This window comes from Haemorhous mexicanus, chromosome 26 (assembly GCF_027477595.1).
Source record: "Haemorhous mexicanus isolate bHaeMex1 chromosome 26, bHaeMex1.pri, whole genome shotgun sequence".
NCBI classification, from domain to species: Eukaryota; Metazoa; Chordata; class Aves; order Passeriformes; family Fringillidae; genus Haemorhous; species Haemorhous mexicanus.
This window is the reverse complement of record NC_082366.1, coordinates 2,644,743-2,661,868: the sequence shown is the minus strand read 5'-3', so window position 1 is coordinate 2,661,868 and position 17,126 is coordinate 2,644,743. Positions and strand designations below refer to the sequence as shown.

General features: G+C 57.7%; 1 long non-coding RNA gene across 1 annotated transcript; it reads right to left on the bottom strand.

The window, feature by feature from the left end:
- Positions 1–12,036: 12,036 nt before the first annotated feature.
- LOC132338548 (uncharacterized) lies at positions 12,037–13,368 on the bottom strand. The gene is made up of 3 exons (XR_009489469.1): positions 13,236–13,368; positions 12,906–12,962; positions 12,037–12,642 (listed from the first exon to the last, which is right to left on the bottom strand). It is a non-coding gene; the product is annotated as an uncharacterized LOC132338548 (long non-coding RNA).
- Between the last annotated feature and the right edge of the window lie 3,758 nt (positions 13,369–17,126).

Here is a 17,126-nt window from a genome sequence, read left to right as displayed (position 1 = left end):
CTTGGAGGTTCCTGCTCCATGTCTTTTTCATTTCTCTTCCATTCTGTCCATGGGCACATCCCCAGGTATGGGATGGGATGGGATGGGATGGGATGGGATGGGATGGGATGGGATGGGATGGGATGGGATGGGATGGGATGGGATGGGATGGGATGGGATGGGATGGGATGGTGCTAAGCAGGCAACAGGCACCAGCCCTGTGGCCCAGCTCTGTCACTCATCCTCCTGCAGCAGCTTGATAGGCACAACCTCCTCAGTCTCCACTTCTGGGTCAGGTTCAGGCCTTTCTTCCTCGTCTCCCACCCAAGCCAGCTTAGGAACTCTTGGGGGTCTCTGCTCAGTGATCTTGCCATCCCTGTTTGGTTCTTTCCATGGAAATTTCCCTATGGGATGGGATGGGATGGGATGGGATGGGATGGGATGGGATGGGATGGGATGGGATGGGATGGGATGGGATGGGATGGGATGGGATGGGATGGGATGGGATGGGGCCAAGCTGGATGCAGGGGCCAGCCCTGGAGCCCAGCTCTGCCACTTACCCTCCTGCAGCAGCTCGATAGGCACAGACTCATCAGTCTGCAGTTCTAGGTCAGTTTCAGGGTATTCTTCTTCTTTCTCCACCCAGGCCAGCTTAGGCAGTCTTTGGTGTCTGTGATCCATGTCACAGATTGAAATAATGGCTAATTGCAAGACAAATATCTCTGGAAAGCCACGGGTAACCAAGTCTTGTGGACTAGCCCCGAGCTCAGCCGCAGGAACAACGTCTCAGAAAAGCCCTGGGTTGAACAAGAATGAGTGTGTTCTGTGGGGGCTCCTCACAGCACTGCTCTGTCCCGTCCTGCCCTGTCGCCTGCTCCGAGCACTCAGATGTACTCTTGTCAACAACAGCTCCTATGTCACCACGTGTCACAAAGGACACCCTGTCCCATTCCATGACACGGTGACCGTGCTGCACCGGGTCACAAAGGCCCGTGCACTCACTGCCGCCTGCCCTGGGGCCGCCCCCATCCCACCCAAAGTGGCCCAGGCTGGAAGGAATCCCTGGCCCCAGGTGTCTAAGCCAGCCCAACAGGATCTTTAGGAAGGGCTCAGAGCATCAGCCAACGCTGCCCTGCTCTGCGGGCTCAGGGCAGCAGAAGGAGCCCCCAGGCTGCAGACGCAGCTGTGCTGGGAAGGGCACGGGGCCTTGCAGGGAAGCTGGCACGGCCTCCCTGGGACACGTCCCGGCTGGTGGCAAAAAGAAGGGCATTCTTTGATTTGCAAATGGATTTTGATGAAGGAATTATAATCTCCTAATTCTCTTAAGGAATAAAAGCTCTCAACTCTCAAGGAATGAAAGACCACTCAGTGTTACAAGAGTTACCCAAATAAATGAGTGGATGGCAAAAGGGCTGATCCTCCCCAGTACAGATATCTAAGTAGCCAATAAAGTCCAGCTCTCCCCTCTTGCTCCCTGCATGGAAAACAGGACCATGAACAGAAAGAGTCACAGATATTCTTTCTGCCCTCCATAACCCAAGCTGTGCCAAAGCACAGATGCTGCCTTCAACTGACTCAAATTCCAGCTCAGACCTCCCACCTTCCAGACAAATCCTTCCCAAACACACCCCTGAAGAGCAACCCCCCAAAATGCCCCCACAGAAGCCCTCAACACCCCGCCAGGACACCCAGCTGTCCCTGTCCCTCCGCAGAGCTTTCCCACCCTCCAGCAGACTCCCTGGTTCCCTGCACGGGCCGTGCGCTGGAACTCAGGGGGATCTGCTCCCAGGCCTTTCCCAGCAGCAAACTCAGGCTGTCAGACCTGTGGTTCCTGGATCATCCTTCCCAGCGAGCCTTCCTGAGCACGGCTGTTCCACTGGCACAGCACCTCCCAAGACTCTGCTGTGCACACAGCGCTTTTCATGCCCATTCCCAACAGGCTTTGGAATGCAGAGCACAACCTGGCTGGCTCTGCCACCAGCACACCCCAAATACAGGCAGAGGAAGAAGCAGCAGGGGCTGTTTTGCAGCCATGCCCAAGAGAGACTGCAAGGCTGCCCTCCCTCTGGTCTCCCTTGGTTGGCTTTCTGACAGGGTCTGAGCCTGGGGCTGCCATTCCTCACTTGTGGGGACCAGAAGCACAGCCGGGATCCTGGCACTGCCTGACAGCGCTCCGGGCACCGGCACGGTCGCGTGTCCAAGTCTCGGGCACCGTGCTGCTGCTTCATTTGCCCTTAGGCACACCCAAAGCTCCCTGCTAAGCCCAGATGGTCTCTGGTTCTGCCCTCTTCCTCATCCTGTGCAGGGATGCAGCACTGCTGTGCTTTCAGGAAGCTATTCTTGAAAACTTCCAGCATTCCAAGCTCCTTTGCCCTCTGTGGATGCTTGCCCTAGAATTCCTGTCAGATGGGTTCAGAGCATACTCAGGTTGGCTCTTCTAAATACCAGGGTGTTACAGGTTCTGGAGGATTCCCATGCAGAATGTCTGAATCACACTTGTAATTGAATGCAAGTTTTGTTTGATCAGTTGCTGTTGCAGAGGATATGTACCGAGCCTTGGAATGGCGAAAAGCCACTGAGCAGCAGCAGCAGATGGAGCATGGTGCTTCAGTGGGAGGGGCAGGAAGGCCACACACATTCAAGGCATCCCCAGCATGAAGAGGGTGTGCATTTTGCCCTTCTCGTCCCTCTAGGCCAGTACCAGGCCTGGAATCTCCTTCTCTGAAGTGGAGTTTTTCCAGTAATGACTTCATCTCATGCTTGGCCAGTGCGTGAGATGAGGCTGCAGTGACTTGTGATACACCCTCCATACCAATCACAGCTACATTTTTTATCTTTCACAGGTGCTTTTCCCATCAATTGACCAGTCCATTGTTTCTCATAAGGGTCAAATTCCCACCAGCTGAACCATAATTTTTCCTTCATTGTCTCCTCTCCGTTATCTTGTTGATGTGCACAACAGGGGACCAAATATGGCAGGGCCTTAGACAGGACTTTGGTGCTGACACACAGGCTCCTTGTGCCACTGCTGGCCTTCCGTGTGCTCAGCAAGATCTGGAACTGCACAGTGCTGTGGAACGGCACCTCCAGCACAGGGACCTTTCCAGCCTGACCTGCCCTTGGTTCCTCTGTGTCTGTGCACCAAACACAGCGTGGAAGAGAACGGCAGCAGGGGCCCGTGTGTCCCCAGGGCCCCGGATTTGCTTCAGCTCCACAGAGATGCAGCCAAAGTGAAAAAGCCAAACAGTTTATTAATATACTGCAAAGCAAAGGGATGAGTAGGGAGGGAAAAAAGGGATGGGCAGGGTCTGGGGGCTGGAGGGTGGGAGCCTTAACAGGGACTGAGAGGGGAGGGAAAAAATAGTGATGGACCCACAGGCTGAGGGCTGGTGGGTCACAACTATTAAAAGGGAGGAATAGAGGAGAGGAAAATTGAGCATTATCTGAGGGCTGCAGAGAGGGAGCCTTAACAGGGAGGGAGAGAATAGGGAAAAATGGTAATGGATTGTCTGAGGGCTGGTGGGGCAGAGCTATCAAAGAGAGGAATAGGAGAGAGGAAAAATGGGGATGGGCAGTGTCTGAGGGCTGGAGGGAGAGAGCTGTCAATAGGGAGGGAGAGCACTGAAGCCATGAGAACTGGGCCCAGCATCAGCTGTGCCAGGACTTCCAGGAGCGCTGAGAGCTGATGTCTTCTTTGGTGTCTCCTGGTGCTGTTCCTGGGACACCAGCTCACTGGATCCAGAAGATGCCCCTAATTCTTGAGCTCCTTGGGGAAACTCGGCTTGATTTTCCAAGTCAGGGCAGGATGGGCTGGCACGTTGCCTCCGGGCTTGAAGGGCTGAAAGAGAGAGGAAGAGAGCCATGGCAATAGCCCGGGTCTGTGGGAATCCTACAAGACTTCTGAACAGGGCCATGTGACCCAGAAGGGAGTAGGAGAGACTGGAATCAGTTGGGAGGTACTTGCCATGACTCCCCCACGTGCCCCTGAAATGTCTCTGTGCGCTGCCCACAGCACCCCTTGTCCGCACAAAGAGCAGAACCCTCCAAAGCCGGGGCAGGGCTTGCACCTCGCCCCGCTGTCAGACCGCTACACTGACTCACCTGACCACATCAGCTGGAGCTCTTGCTGCTGCCTCCTCAGGCACCGCCCGGCCATGCCTGTGAACACAGAGCCCGTCACGGCCCCAGCGGCACAGCTCCCTGCCAGCGGCGCTGCCGGCGCTGTGGCCACACGGCCTGCTGGCCCGGCTGGGCTCAGCCCGGCCCTGGCCGCACCCTGTCGCCCAAGGGCACGGCTGCCAGAGGGCAGCAGCGGTGCCAAGGCCAGGCGGGGCTCCACGGCGCTGGGTCCGGCTGGCGCTGCCGGGCGAGCAGGCGCGGCTGGGGCCGAGCAGTGGCGGGCCGGGGAGGGAGCCCGGGCTCGTGGCTCACCCATGAACCTGATGGCTGCATCTCGCAGGGGCTCCTGTGCTCTCTGTAGGTAGCGCAGGGCCCGGCGCCGGTGCTCGGGCGCTCTGCTCCTGTCCTCTGCCAGCTGGAGAGAGCAGCGGGAGGGAAGGAAGGGTTGGCGCGGGCTCAGCCCCTCGGCCGGACGCTGCCTGCGCCCAGCCCCGGCCTCCCCTGCCCGCTCAGGCAGCCCTGAGGCGCAGCCAGCATCCGCTGGGGCCGGGCTCCCGAGGGGAGGGGCAGAGGGCTGGCTGCTGCCCGGGGAGCCGCGGTGCCGCCCCGCCCCACAGCCCCGCCGGGCCGGTGCTGCATGGGCACCCTGCTCGGGCCCACGGGAGCCTGGAGAAGAGCCCGCGAGGCCTCTGCGTGCAGCAGCGGGAAGGGGAACAGCTGCCAGCCCCGCACACTGAGCACCGCCCTCAGGGGCTTCTCCAGGCTGAGCCTGGGGCTTGCATGCCCTCCTTACCAGGCACTCATTGACCTCCAATGGCAGCTGCTTCTTCAGCAGCTGTTTGAGATCCCTCCTCTTCAGGAACTCGGCCACACGAAGCAGCGTTTCCCGAGAGGCCTGGAGAGCAGCAGAGACCCAGAGATGGCCCCAGAGCCCAGGGCACCAGACCCACATCCCTGTGCCAAGGCCTGGAGGAGGCTGCAGCCTGCGAGGTGAAAGGGCAGGAGGCAGCCAGACCCCCTCCAAGGGTTCCTTCAACATCACAGAAAACCTCACCTTTGCTATGTTGCAGTTCTCATAATGAACGTGAGTTAAAAGTGCATAAATGCTCTTGTTCACAATTGTCTTCAGGGGCTTTTTCCCCTCATCCATTACCAGTTCCATCACCTTGCGGAAGAGTTCAATGGAGAGCAACTGCACATGCCTGTTGTCCTAAAGGAAACCAAAAGACCTATATGAACCACTCCAGGCTGACCTGGGCAAAGGCCTGAAAACCCAGAGGGCACAAAGTTTCTGGGAATCACCCGATGCCTGTGGCTCAGGATGCAAAACCTTACGTGGTCAAAGAGCAGCAGGAGTGCCTCAGCCAGCTTTGGGGCAGTGGTGCTGGATACCAGGATGTCTTTGTGCTGAAGCACATTTGTGAAAATACGGAGGGACATGCTGACCACCTCCCCATCTGCATCATCCAACAGTTCCAGAAGGCTTGGAGACAGACAGCATATTCTCCTGGCCTGTGTGGAACACAATGCTGTGCTGGGAAGCCACGGACAGCTGCACCGCCAACACCGCCTGGCACTGCAAGCCCACCCTGCTGCTGCAGGGCCCTCAGGCCAAAAGCCTGACCCAGGGCAGGTGAGGCAGGAGAGCTGGGAAGAGCTGCCTCCGCTCCTGAAGCCCTGCCAGCCCAAGGGGCTGCTTTCCATAGCACAGCCTCAGCCACTGCCCCATTCTCACCATCAAGGCGTCCTTGCTGAGCACCACGAGGGCTCTGAGCGCCAGGCGATGCCGCTCCCTGCACTTGCTGTGCAAGTACCTCAACAAGATCTTGAGCACAGTGCCACCACATTCCCTCAAGTCCAGGCACTCAAGGACCTGAAAGGCACAGGGCAGTGACAGGGGACCCGGCCAGCAGCAGCCTGGAACTGCACAGGGCTGGGCCCAGGCAGCAGCACAGGGTGCGGCCACCGTCCTGGCAGCTGTGGCTGTGAGAGGGCAGAGAGCTGGGAGGCAGCTCAGCCAGGCAGTGCTGGCCACCAGGCTCACCTCCACAAGGAATGCCAGGAAGGGCAGATCCCAGAATGGGTCCTGCCTGTTGAGCTGCCGGAGCAAGTGGACAGCGATGCGAGAACACAGAGGGATCAAGTTACGCCGCATCTCCCTAGCAGGGGGAAAAAGGCACCAAGACCCTGAGGTGGGATTAGGCCAGATGGACCACTTAATGCCAGATAGGTGGGTTCCTGTAGGGTCCCTGTTCCCCAGGGAACCTGGCAAGCTCAGGACAGATAGCTCAGCCTTTTGGAGGCTGATTGTTCGTATACCCAAGCCTGCTATCAGTCGTGGCTACTTTAGCAAGCTTAAGTGATTATCAGCTCTTAGTGATTTTCAACTCTTTTACACTTTTAAGCTCTTCGCTTGCTAGGGCACCTTGGCTAGTGGTGGCTTATTGGGCAAGCAGACGGCAAGAGAGGAGAAGAGGCAGCACCGGTGGTTCCACAGCGATGGTTTACTGGGAGGTCTGTGAAGGGTTCTGGCAACAGCTCTTCTCACCAGACTGGGCTAAAGTAGCCCCTTATATAGGGGTAGAAGAGATCAGAAATTGTCCAATAGCGGAGGTTAGGGAAAAGAAATCTATGGGGTCACAGAGAGATAAGCTAGGGTCTGGAAGACGGAAGAAAGGGGCTTCTGGCCTAGTCACTATGACTTGGCATTTTCTGATCTTTAGGCCTCTGTACCCCATGAGGCCCAGGCAAGCCCCGTGCCTGCTAGAGTGGGTGAGGCAAACCTCTCCCAGGACTGACTGACAGAGGTCTGGTCTTTCCCCAGCATCCCTGGAGGGGATGTGGGTGCTCTGGAAGGTGGCCCCATCTGAGAACCCTCCTCTCCCAGCCTTTTCCAGTCTCCTCGGCTGTCCCTCAGTGACTAGGCCCTCTGGCCCATGAGCAAAAGACAGTGTGGGGCACAGGGCAGAAATGGCAAGGCCAGTGGGGAGAAGGGGGTCTAACCTGGCCAGCAGACCCACGGCATAGTGCTGGGTGTGAGCACACAGCAGCGTGTCCCAGCCACGCTTGCGCTCCATAGCCACCACCACGTGGTCACACCACAGTCGGCAGAGCAGGGCCTTCATGGCCTGCACTGCAAACCTGTGTGCAGAGCAAAGCCCAGGTCACACTGGGAGCACTGGTGCTGGCCACAAGGGCATGGGAAGGACAGGAGGACTGGGACCTGTTGGGCTTGCTGGGAAGGCGATGTTCCTCCAGGCATGCTTTCCAGAAGTTACTAGCTTCCACTGGTGGCATCTGCTGTGTGGTGATGGCAACATGGAAGAGCAGAGCCACAAACAGGCGGGAGGAATAAAGGATCATGGCCTCGTGGCACTCGGGCACCTGGACAATCACCCAGATCACCAGAGTTGCCTGCAAACGAAGCAGCCCAAGGCAGCGCTCAGTGCCAAGGTGTCCATGGGGCAGGGCCCAAGAGCAGATGCAGGAGGAGCAGCAGGCCTGGTGCCCCCTGAGCCTGCCCCTAGCCCAGGTTTCAGCCCAGAGACTGAGGCATGGAGAGGACAGAGAGCCGCTGGCGAGGTGACCGAAAGGCAAGCAGAAGCCAGTTCCAGAAACTCACAGTCAAGGCAAAAACATCTCTGTCATCCCCATCAGAGGTGCATGTGCTGTGCACAGGCCAATCCTCCATAACACAGAGCAGTGTTGGCAGCACTTTCTCCACCGCTGGTCCCGATGATCCTATGGTTCTCCAGATCATTGCAGCAGCTCTGTGGGATCAGATCTCTGTGTCAGGGGTGTCTCAGTCACAGTACCATGCCCTGTGCAGCTGTGGGGGCCCAGGTGACAGAGCCATGGTGCCCTGAGGGCCAGGGAGGGAGCATTGGCAGCAGGCTTGGGAAACAGAGGGGCCCAAGGGTCCTGGACCTCTCTGCCTGTCTGGCAGACCCCATTGGACAGGCTGTGCAGGGCCATGGGCCCTAAAGGCTGGTGAGCCCTGAGCTCTCCAGGCACGTGGGCCCCGTACCTGTCACACGTTGGTGCACAGCGCAGGAGGGTCAGCACCAGGTCAGCAGGGTGTTCTTCAGCCAGCCTCACAATGTCAATTTGCAGCCTGGCGTCCAAAGTCACATGGGACAGCAGCCTCTGGTAAATGTTCCTTACAATGGCTGGCACCTGGAGAAGACATAGGGACGACCTGGAGCACTGTCCAAGGCAGAAACTTCCCCAGCTTTCCCCAAAAAGTGCTTCCCTTCCTGCCACACTGTGCTGGCATCAAAGGCTGAGGGGGCCCAGTGACCACGGCTTGAGGGGACACACCATCCTGGCAGGCTTCCAGGCCTGGCCCAGGCTGCTTACCTGCTGCTGAGTAGGAATAGCACTCTCCTCGAAAAAATCCTTAGGGGGAGTATGAATCATAATGGGAACGGTCATGGTCGCAGTATTTGAGGTGCTCTGAGTCATTCTGGTGTCAGTATTTCTGATGGGCATGCTCTCAGACATTGCCATGTGAACAGTCTTCACCATTGGGTAATCCATTTCATTGTTTCCTGAGTAAGCTGTCGATTTGGGGCTGGTTTGAGGCTTTGCCTGAAACTTGGTCACTCTGGAGTCAGGCTGGGCTGGGACCTCAGCTGCTGTGGTGTCAGTCTTTCTATGCTGAATGCACAGGAATTTCATGAACATTTGCAGAACAAAGGACAGGGAAGCCAGGGTTGCTCCATGGCATGCTCCAGGCGTGGTGCTCGGCTGAGCAGGGACAGCAGGCCCAGCACAGGTGGGAATGGCTGCAGGTACCTTCAGGGTTTTGCGGAAGCGTCCACGGCCAGGTTCCTGCTCTTGTGTCTTGTCCAGGGCTGGATCTGGCAAAGAGGGAACACAGCCAGAGCTGAGGGGCTGCAGGAGAGGCCGGAGAACAGAGGCCAGCCCTGTTCTCCCCAGGCAGGGAGAGCCCCGGGATGCCCCATTGATGGAGCACAGCCATTGCGGGGTGTCTGCCTGGCCTCTCTTCTGTCCTGTCCATGGGCATGTCCCCAGGGATGGGATGGGATGGGATGGGATGGGATGGGATGGGATGGGATGGGATGGGATGGGATGGGATGGGATGGGATGGGATGGGATGGGATGGGATGGGATGGGATGGGGCCAAGGTGGCAGCAGCCATCAGCCCTGTGGCCCAGCTCTACCGCTCACCGTCCTGCAGTGTCTGGATCTGCTCTGGATCTTGAGGCTGTTGTGCTGTGGCAGTTTCAGGCCTTCTCTTTTTATTCCATTGGAAGACTTTGAACCAGCTGAGAAATTTGCTAGCCATTCCAGAGTTGGGCGTCAGGGGCACCTTCTAAAGAGATGGCTCAGAAACCTCCAAGTCAACAAGTCCTGAAGGGCACCTGCAAAAGAGAAGCCTGGGGAAGGCCACAGGCCACCAAGGCCCGCAGTCTTGCCCCGAGGTCTCCTGTAGGAACAACGCCTCGTAAAAGCTCCGGGTTGGACAAGAACGAGCGCGCTGTGCGGGGGCTCCTCACGGCACTGCTCTTTCCCGTCCAGTCCTGTCGCCTGCTCAGAGCAGTCTGGTGTGCTCTAGTCACCGCCAGCTCCTATGTCACCGCATGTCACAAAGGACACCCTGTCCCACTCCATGCCCCGGTGACCGTGCTGCACTGTGTCACAAAGGGCCCTTGCACACACTGCCTCCTGCCCTAGGGCCGCCCCCAGCCCACCCAAAGTGGCCCAGGCTGGAAGGAATCCCTGGCCCCAGGTGTCTAAGCCAGCCCAACAGGATCTTTAGGAAGGGCTCCGAGCATCAGCAAACGCTGCCCTGCTCTGCAGGCTCAGGGCAGCAGAAGGAGCCCCCAGGGCTGCCGACGCAGCCGCGCTGGGAAGGGCATGGGGCCTTGCAGGGAAGCTGGCACGGCCTCCCTGGGACACGTCCCGGCTGGTGGCCATCCTAAACCCACGGGTGTGGCACTCACAAGGAACGGGTTGGCCCGGGTACAAATGCTGCTCTGAGCCCTGGGGCCCAGGGAGCGCTGACATCAGCAGGTGTGGCAGAGTCCCCTCCCAAGCAGACCTGCCACCCCCCGAGCCCTGGCAGCGCTGGTGCCCATCTCCTGCCCCAGAGACCTGTGCCCCTGGGGGGCTTCTGTGCCAGAGGGAGCCAAAGCCCACGTGCATTGGGGGCTGTGCTCCTTCCTGCAGGGGCTGATGGCTGGAGCTCCTGCAGCAACTGCTGGCAACACTTTGGTCTCTGTCAGAAGCTCTTACTCCATGCTGGAATTTATTTCTCATGGAAGTCATTTCCTGCAGCACAAAAACAAGATTACCGTGAAGACACAGAAAAATCTGGCATTATGGAATTCTCACTTCAAGAAAGCTTTACTTCCCATTGCTCAACTCAAGTAGTACCAAAATTTGCAAACTTCTCAAATTAATAGCGATGGCCGGAGAATATGACTGGTTTACCAGTTTGTATCCCATCTTGAAGCAGCCACTCATTTGCCTTATCATCCACTGGAAGTCACTTTACAAAACATAACACTACACAGAGGCAAAAAGAAGGGCATTCTTTGATTTGCAAATGGATTTCATTGAAGGGATTATAATCTCCTGATTCTCTTAAGGAATAAAAGCTCTCAACTCTCAAGGAATGCAAGACCACTCAGTGTTACAAGAGTTACCCAAATAAATGAGTAGATGGCAAAAGGGCTGATCCTCCCCCAGTACAGATATCTAAGTGGCCAATAAAGTCCAGCTCTCCCCTCTTGCTCCCTGCAGGGAAAACAGGACCATGAACAGAAAGAGTCACAGATATTCTTTCTGCCCTCCATAACCCAAGCTGTGCCAAAGTACAGATGCTGCCTTCAACTGACTCAAATTCCAGCCCTGACCAATCACCTTCCAGACAACTCCTCCCCAAACACACTCCTGAAGATCAATGCCCCAGAAAACCCCCAGAAGCCCTCAACACTCCGCCATGACACCCAGCTGTCCCTGTCCCTCTGCAGAGCTTTCCCACCCTCCAGCAGACCCCCTGGTTCCCTGCACAGGCCGTGCGCTGGAACTCAGGGGGATCTGCTCCCAGGCCTTTCCCAGCAGCAAACTCAGGCTGTCAGACCTGTGGTTCCTGGATCATCCTTCCCATCGAGCCTTCCTGAGCATGACTGTTCCATTGGCACAGCACCTCCCCGGACTCTGCTGTGCACACAGCGCTTTTCATGCCCATTCCCAACAGACTTTGGAACGCAGAGCACAACCTGGCTGGCTCTGCCACCAGCACACCCCAAACACAGGTGAAGGAAGCAGCACAAGGGGCTGTTTTGCAGCCATGCCCAAGAGAGACTGCAAGGCTGCCCTCCCTCTGGTCTCCTTTGGTGTGCTTTCTGACAGGGTCTGAGCCTGGGGCTGCCATTCCTCACTTGTGGGGACCAGAAGCACAGCCGGGATCCTGGCACTGCCTGACAGCGCTCCGGGCACCGGCATGGTCGCGTGTCCGAGTCTCGGGCACCGTGCTGCTGCTTCATTTGCCCTTAGGCACACCCAAAGCTCCCTGCTAAGCCCAGATGGTCTCTGGTTCTGCCCTCTTCCTCATCCTGTGCAGGGATGCAGCACTGCTGCGCTTTCAGGAAGCTATTCTTGAAAATTTCCAGCATTCCAAGCTCCTTTTCCCTCTGTGGATGCTTGCCCTAGAATTCCTGTCAGCTGGGTTCAGAGCATACTCAGGTTTGCTCTTCCAAAATCCAGGGGCTCTGGGGTGCTGAGCAAGATCTGGAACTGCACAGTGCTGTGGAACGGCACCTCCAGCACAGGCACCTTCCCAGCCTGACCTGCCCTTGGTTCCTCTGTGTGTGTGCACCAAACACAGCGTGGAAGAGAACGGCAGCAGGGGCCCGTGTGTCCCAGGGCCCCAGATTTGCTTCAGCTCCACAGAGATGCAGCCAAAGCGAAGAAGCCAAACTGTTTAATAATATACAGCAAAGCAAAGGGATGAGTAGGGAGGGAAAAAAGGGATGGGCAGGGTCTGGGGGCAGGAGGGTGGGAGCCTAAACAGGGACTGAGAGTGGAGGGAAAAAATAGTGATGGACCCACAGGCTGAGGGCTGGTGGGTCACAACTATCAAAAGGGAGGAATAGAGGAGAGGAAATTTGGGCATTATCTTCTGGCTGCAGGGAGGGAGCCTTAACAGGGAGGGAGAGAATAGGGAAAAATGGTAATGGATTGTCTGAGGGCTGGTGGGGCAGAGCTATCAAAGAGAGGAATAGGAGAGAGGAAAAATGGGGATGGGCAGTGTCTGAGGGCTGGAGGGAGGGAGCTGTCAATAGGGAGGGAGAGCACTGAAGCCATGAGAACTGGGCCCAGCATCAGCTGTGCCAGGACTTCCAGGAGCGCTGCGAGCTGATGTCTTCTTTGGTGTCTCCTGGTGCTGTTCCTGGGACACCGGCTCACTGGATCCAGAAGATGCCCCTAATTCTTGAGCTCCTTGGGGAAACTCAGCTTGATTTTCCAAGTCAGGGCAGGATGGGCTGGCACGTTGCCTCCGGGCTTGAAGGGCTGAAAGAGAGAGGAAGAGAGCCATGGCAACAGCCCGGGTCTGTGGGAATCCTACAAGACTTCTGAACAGGGCCATGCGACCCAGAAGGGAGTAGGAGACACTGGAATCAGTTGGCAGGTACTTGCCATGACTCCCCCACGTGCCCCTGAAATGTCTCTGTGCTCTGCCCACATCACCCCTTGTCCGCACAAAGAGCAGAACCCTCCAAAGCCGGGGCAGGTCTTGCCCCACGGGCCCCTGTCGGCCGGCTGGCCGCACTCACCTGAGAGGATATGCTGGAGCTCTTGCTGCTGCCTCCTCAGGCACCGCCCGGCCATGCCTGTGAACACAGAGCCCGTCACGGCCCCAGCGGCACAGCTCCCTGCCAGCGGCGCTGCCGGCGCTGTGGCCACACGGCCTGCTGGCCCGGCAGGGCTCAGCCCGGCCCTGGCCGCACCCTGCCGCCCAAGGGCACGGCTGCCAGAGGGCGGCAGCGGCGCCGAGGCCAGGCGGGGCTCCACGGCGATGGGTCTGGCTGGTGCTGCCGGGGCAGCAGGCGGGGCTGGGGTGGGGCTGCGGCGGGCCGGGGAGGGAGCCCGGGCTCGTGGCTCACCCCTGAACCTGATGGCCGCCTCTCGCAGGGGCTCCTGTGGTCTCTGTAGGTAGCGCAGGGCCCGGCTCCGGAACTCAGCCGCTCTGCTCCTGTGCTCTGCCAGCTGGAGAGAGCAGCAGGAGGGAAGGAAGGGTTGGCGCAAGCTCAGCCTCTCGGCCAGACACTGCCTGCGCCCGGCCCCGGCCTCCCCTGCCCGCTCAGGCAGCCCTGAGGCGCTGCCAGCAGCCGCTGGGGCCGGGCTCCCGAGGGGAGGGGCAGAGGGCTGGCTGCTGCCCGGGGAGCCCGCGGTGCCGCCCCGCCCCGCAGCCCCGCCGGGCCGATGCTCCATGAGCACGTGGCTCGGGCCCACGGGAGCCTGGAGAAGAGCCCGCGCGGCCTCTGCGCGCCCCAGCGGGCAGGGGCACACTGCCAGCCCTGCACACTGAGCACCGCCCTCAGGGGCTTCTCCAGGCTGAGCCTGGGCCTTCCAGGCCGCCCTTACCAGGCACGCATCAATTTTCAATGGCTCCTCCGTCTTCAGCACCCTCTGGAGATCCGTCTTCTCCAAGAACCTGGCTGCACAATGCAGTGTTTCCCGGGAGGCCTGAGAGCAGCAGAGACCCAGAGATGGCCCCACAGCCCAGGGCACCGGACCCACATCCCTGTGCCAAGGCCTGATGAATGCTGCATTCAATGAAGTGCTAGGGCAGGAGGCAGCCAAGCAGCCTCCCAGGGATCCACCGGCATCACACAAATCCTCACCTTCTCCACGCACTGGTTCTCCTCATGGCAGTGCAAGAAGAGGGGGAGCAGGCTCTGGTTCACAATTCTCTTCAGGAGCTTTTTTCCCTCATCCACTACCAGTTCCATCACTTTGTGGAAGAGTTCAATGGCGAGCAGCTGCACTTGGCTCTTGTCCTGGAGGAAAGGAGGAGGAATTGACGTAAGCATCAAATATCCAGTACTCCTGGGCAAAGGCCTGAAAACATAGAGAGCAAAAAATTTCAGGTCAACAGCAAGTGCCCAAGGCTGGGGGCACAGGGCCTTACATTGTCAAAGAGTGGCAGAAATGCCTCAGCTAGCTTTGGGGCAGAAGTGCTAGATATCAGAAGGTCTTTTTTCTGGAGCATCTTCATGAACAGAGAAAGAGACATGCTGACCACTTCTCCATCTGCATCACCCAGCAGCGTCAGAAGGCTTCGAGACACACGGCGTAAAGGTTTGGCCTGTGTGGAACACAAGGCTGCGCTGGGAATCCACGGACGGCTGCACCGCCACCACCGCCCTGGCACTGCAAGCCCACCCTGCTGCTGCAGGGCCCTCAGGCCAAAGGCCTGACCCAGAGCCCAGGGACAGGTGAGGCAGGAGAGCTGGGAGCAGCTGCCTCAGCTCCTGAAGCCCTGCCAGCCCAAGGGGCTGCTTCCTACATTGCAGCTTCAGCCACTGTCCCCTTCTCACCATCCAGGGATCCTTGCCGATCACCACGAGGCCTCTGAGTGCCAGGCGACGCCGCTCCCTGCACTTGCGCTGCAGGGAACTTGACATGATCTTCAGGACAGTGAAAGCACATTTCCTCAAGTCCAGGCACTTGAGGACCTGAAAGGCACAGGGCAGTGACAGGGGACCCGGATGACAGGAGCCCCGAACTGCACAGGGCCAGGCCCAGGCAGCAGCACAGGGCCTGGGCACCATCCTGGCAGCTATGGCTGTGAGAGGGCAGAGAGCTGGGAGGCAGCTCAGCCAGGCAGTGCTGGCCACCAGGCTCACCTCCACAAGGAACGCCAGCAAGGGCAGATCCCACCTTGGCTTTTCAGTGCTGAGCAGCAGGAGAAGGCGGTATGCGACATGGGTACACATGGGGGTCAAGTCAGAACGCATCTCCCTGGAAGGGGGAAAAAAGGCAACAAGACCCTGAGGTTGTGGAGGCAAACCTCTTCCCAGGACTGACTGACAGAGGTCTGGTCTTTCCCCAGCATCCCTGGAGGGGATGTGGGTGCTCTGGAAGGTGGCCCCTTCTGGGAAGCCTCCTCTCCCAGCCTTTTCCAGTCTCCTTGGCCATCTCTCAGTGACAAGGCCCTCTGGCTCATGAGCATAGGACAGTGTGGGGCACAGGGCAGAAATGGCAGGGCCAGTGGGGAGAAGGGGGTCTAACCTGGCCAGCAGACCCATGCCATAGTGCTGGGTGTGAGCACACAGCAGCGTGTCCCAGCCACGCTTCCGCTCCATGGACATCACCGCGTTGTCACACTGCAGTCGGTAGAGCAGGGCCTTCATGGCCTGCACTGCAAACCTGTGTGCAGAGCAAAGCCCAGGTCACACTGGGAACACTGGTGCTGGCCACAAGGGCATGGGAAGGACAGGAGGACTGGGACCTGTTGGGCTTGCTGGGAAGGCGGTGTTCCTCCTGGCATGCTCTCCAGAAGTGATCAACTTCCTCTGGTGGCATCTGCTGTGTGGTGATGGCAACATGGAAGAGCAGAGCCGTAAACAGAGGGTAGAAAGAATGAATCGTTGCCTCATGGTTCTGAGGCAGGTATGTCACCGACATGTTTTAGGAAAAATCCTTTCCTTCGGATTTTTCCCTCCTGAGAAGCTGAGAGGCCTCAGGAACAAACTGTAAACAATTCTTATCTGCTGCTGTGGAATGCAACAGGGGGAATCTGTGATTGGTCTCATCTGGTTGTTTGGAATTAACGCCCATTCACAATTCACCTGTCCAGACTGTCTCGGTGAGAGACAAGCCTTTGTTATTCATTCCTTTCCTATTCTTAGCTTAGCCTTCTGATGAAGTCTTTTCTCTCTGTTCTTTTAGTATAGTTTTAATATATTTTCTATCATAAAATAATAAACCTAGCTTGCTGATACATGGAGTCAACTTTCTCGTCTCTTCCCTCATCCTGGGACCCTTGTGGACAATACTACAAATGGTGACCCCGAGTGAAAAAAGGAGCACCACCACAGAAGGTGAACACCGAGGACAGAACTGACAGATGGTGCCTCGAGTGAAATCACCACAATTGGACCCTGAGTGAGGAAGAATTCTTCATTTGGCTGGCCACAGAGAGAACCTTTTGAAAAGTCTCCCAGACAAGATGTCCAGAAGTCTTCGCAGCACAAAGCGGCCTGCTGAAGCCCAGAGGACACTGTCACAAGGTACTGTTTACACTTCCCTTCCTAAAGATGCTGCCCTTCGTGCAAGGTGGGCTAGGATGTGGAAGAGGGTGCCTACGGAGGCAGAGGTTCCATTCTCTTTTGGAGATGAAATAATTATTAACGGCTGGCAACAATGGGGTCGTCAATACAGAGTTCCTATGGTGAAGAGACATTTCTATGAGTTTTTCAGATGGACAAAATACTATGGCTTTTTCCCTGATCTGTTGTATTCCCTTGATTCCTACGTATGGGATTGCATGGCATTGGTTTTCGAGGATGCCTTGTACCGTGAGGGATTTGGAACTCCTTACTGCTATCCGGCATTCAAAACTCTCTTCCCAATTTTGAAATTGAAAGAATATTCATTCGAGAAGATTGTGAAATTAAGAGGTTTTTCGCTGGAGCTGGCAAGACTGGAATTTGAGCAAAACCACGGCCTGCAGGTTCCCAGTCCCCCCGAATCGCGGCGGGGGGGCGAAGTTTTGCCCGCGACAGAAGAAAAGTTTTTTTTCTGCGCCTTTGGAGCATGCTCCGACGGAACCGCCTCCCCCGCCTCGCTGCTCTCAGGGGGGAGGTGAGTTGGCTCCACCGCCCGAGCCGGAGCCGCGAGCCCCACCCCAGCCCGCCCCGCGAGAGGCGCCAGTCCCCGCGGCCCCTCCCGCGGCACCGCTCGCAGCCGGACCGGTCTCGCCGCCTCCAGCGGAGTTTCTCGGCGTTCCCGTGGCAGAAGCACCGCCTCCCGCGGCTTCGCCCGAGTTG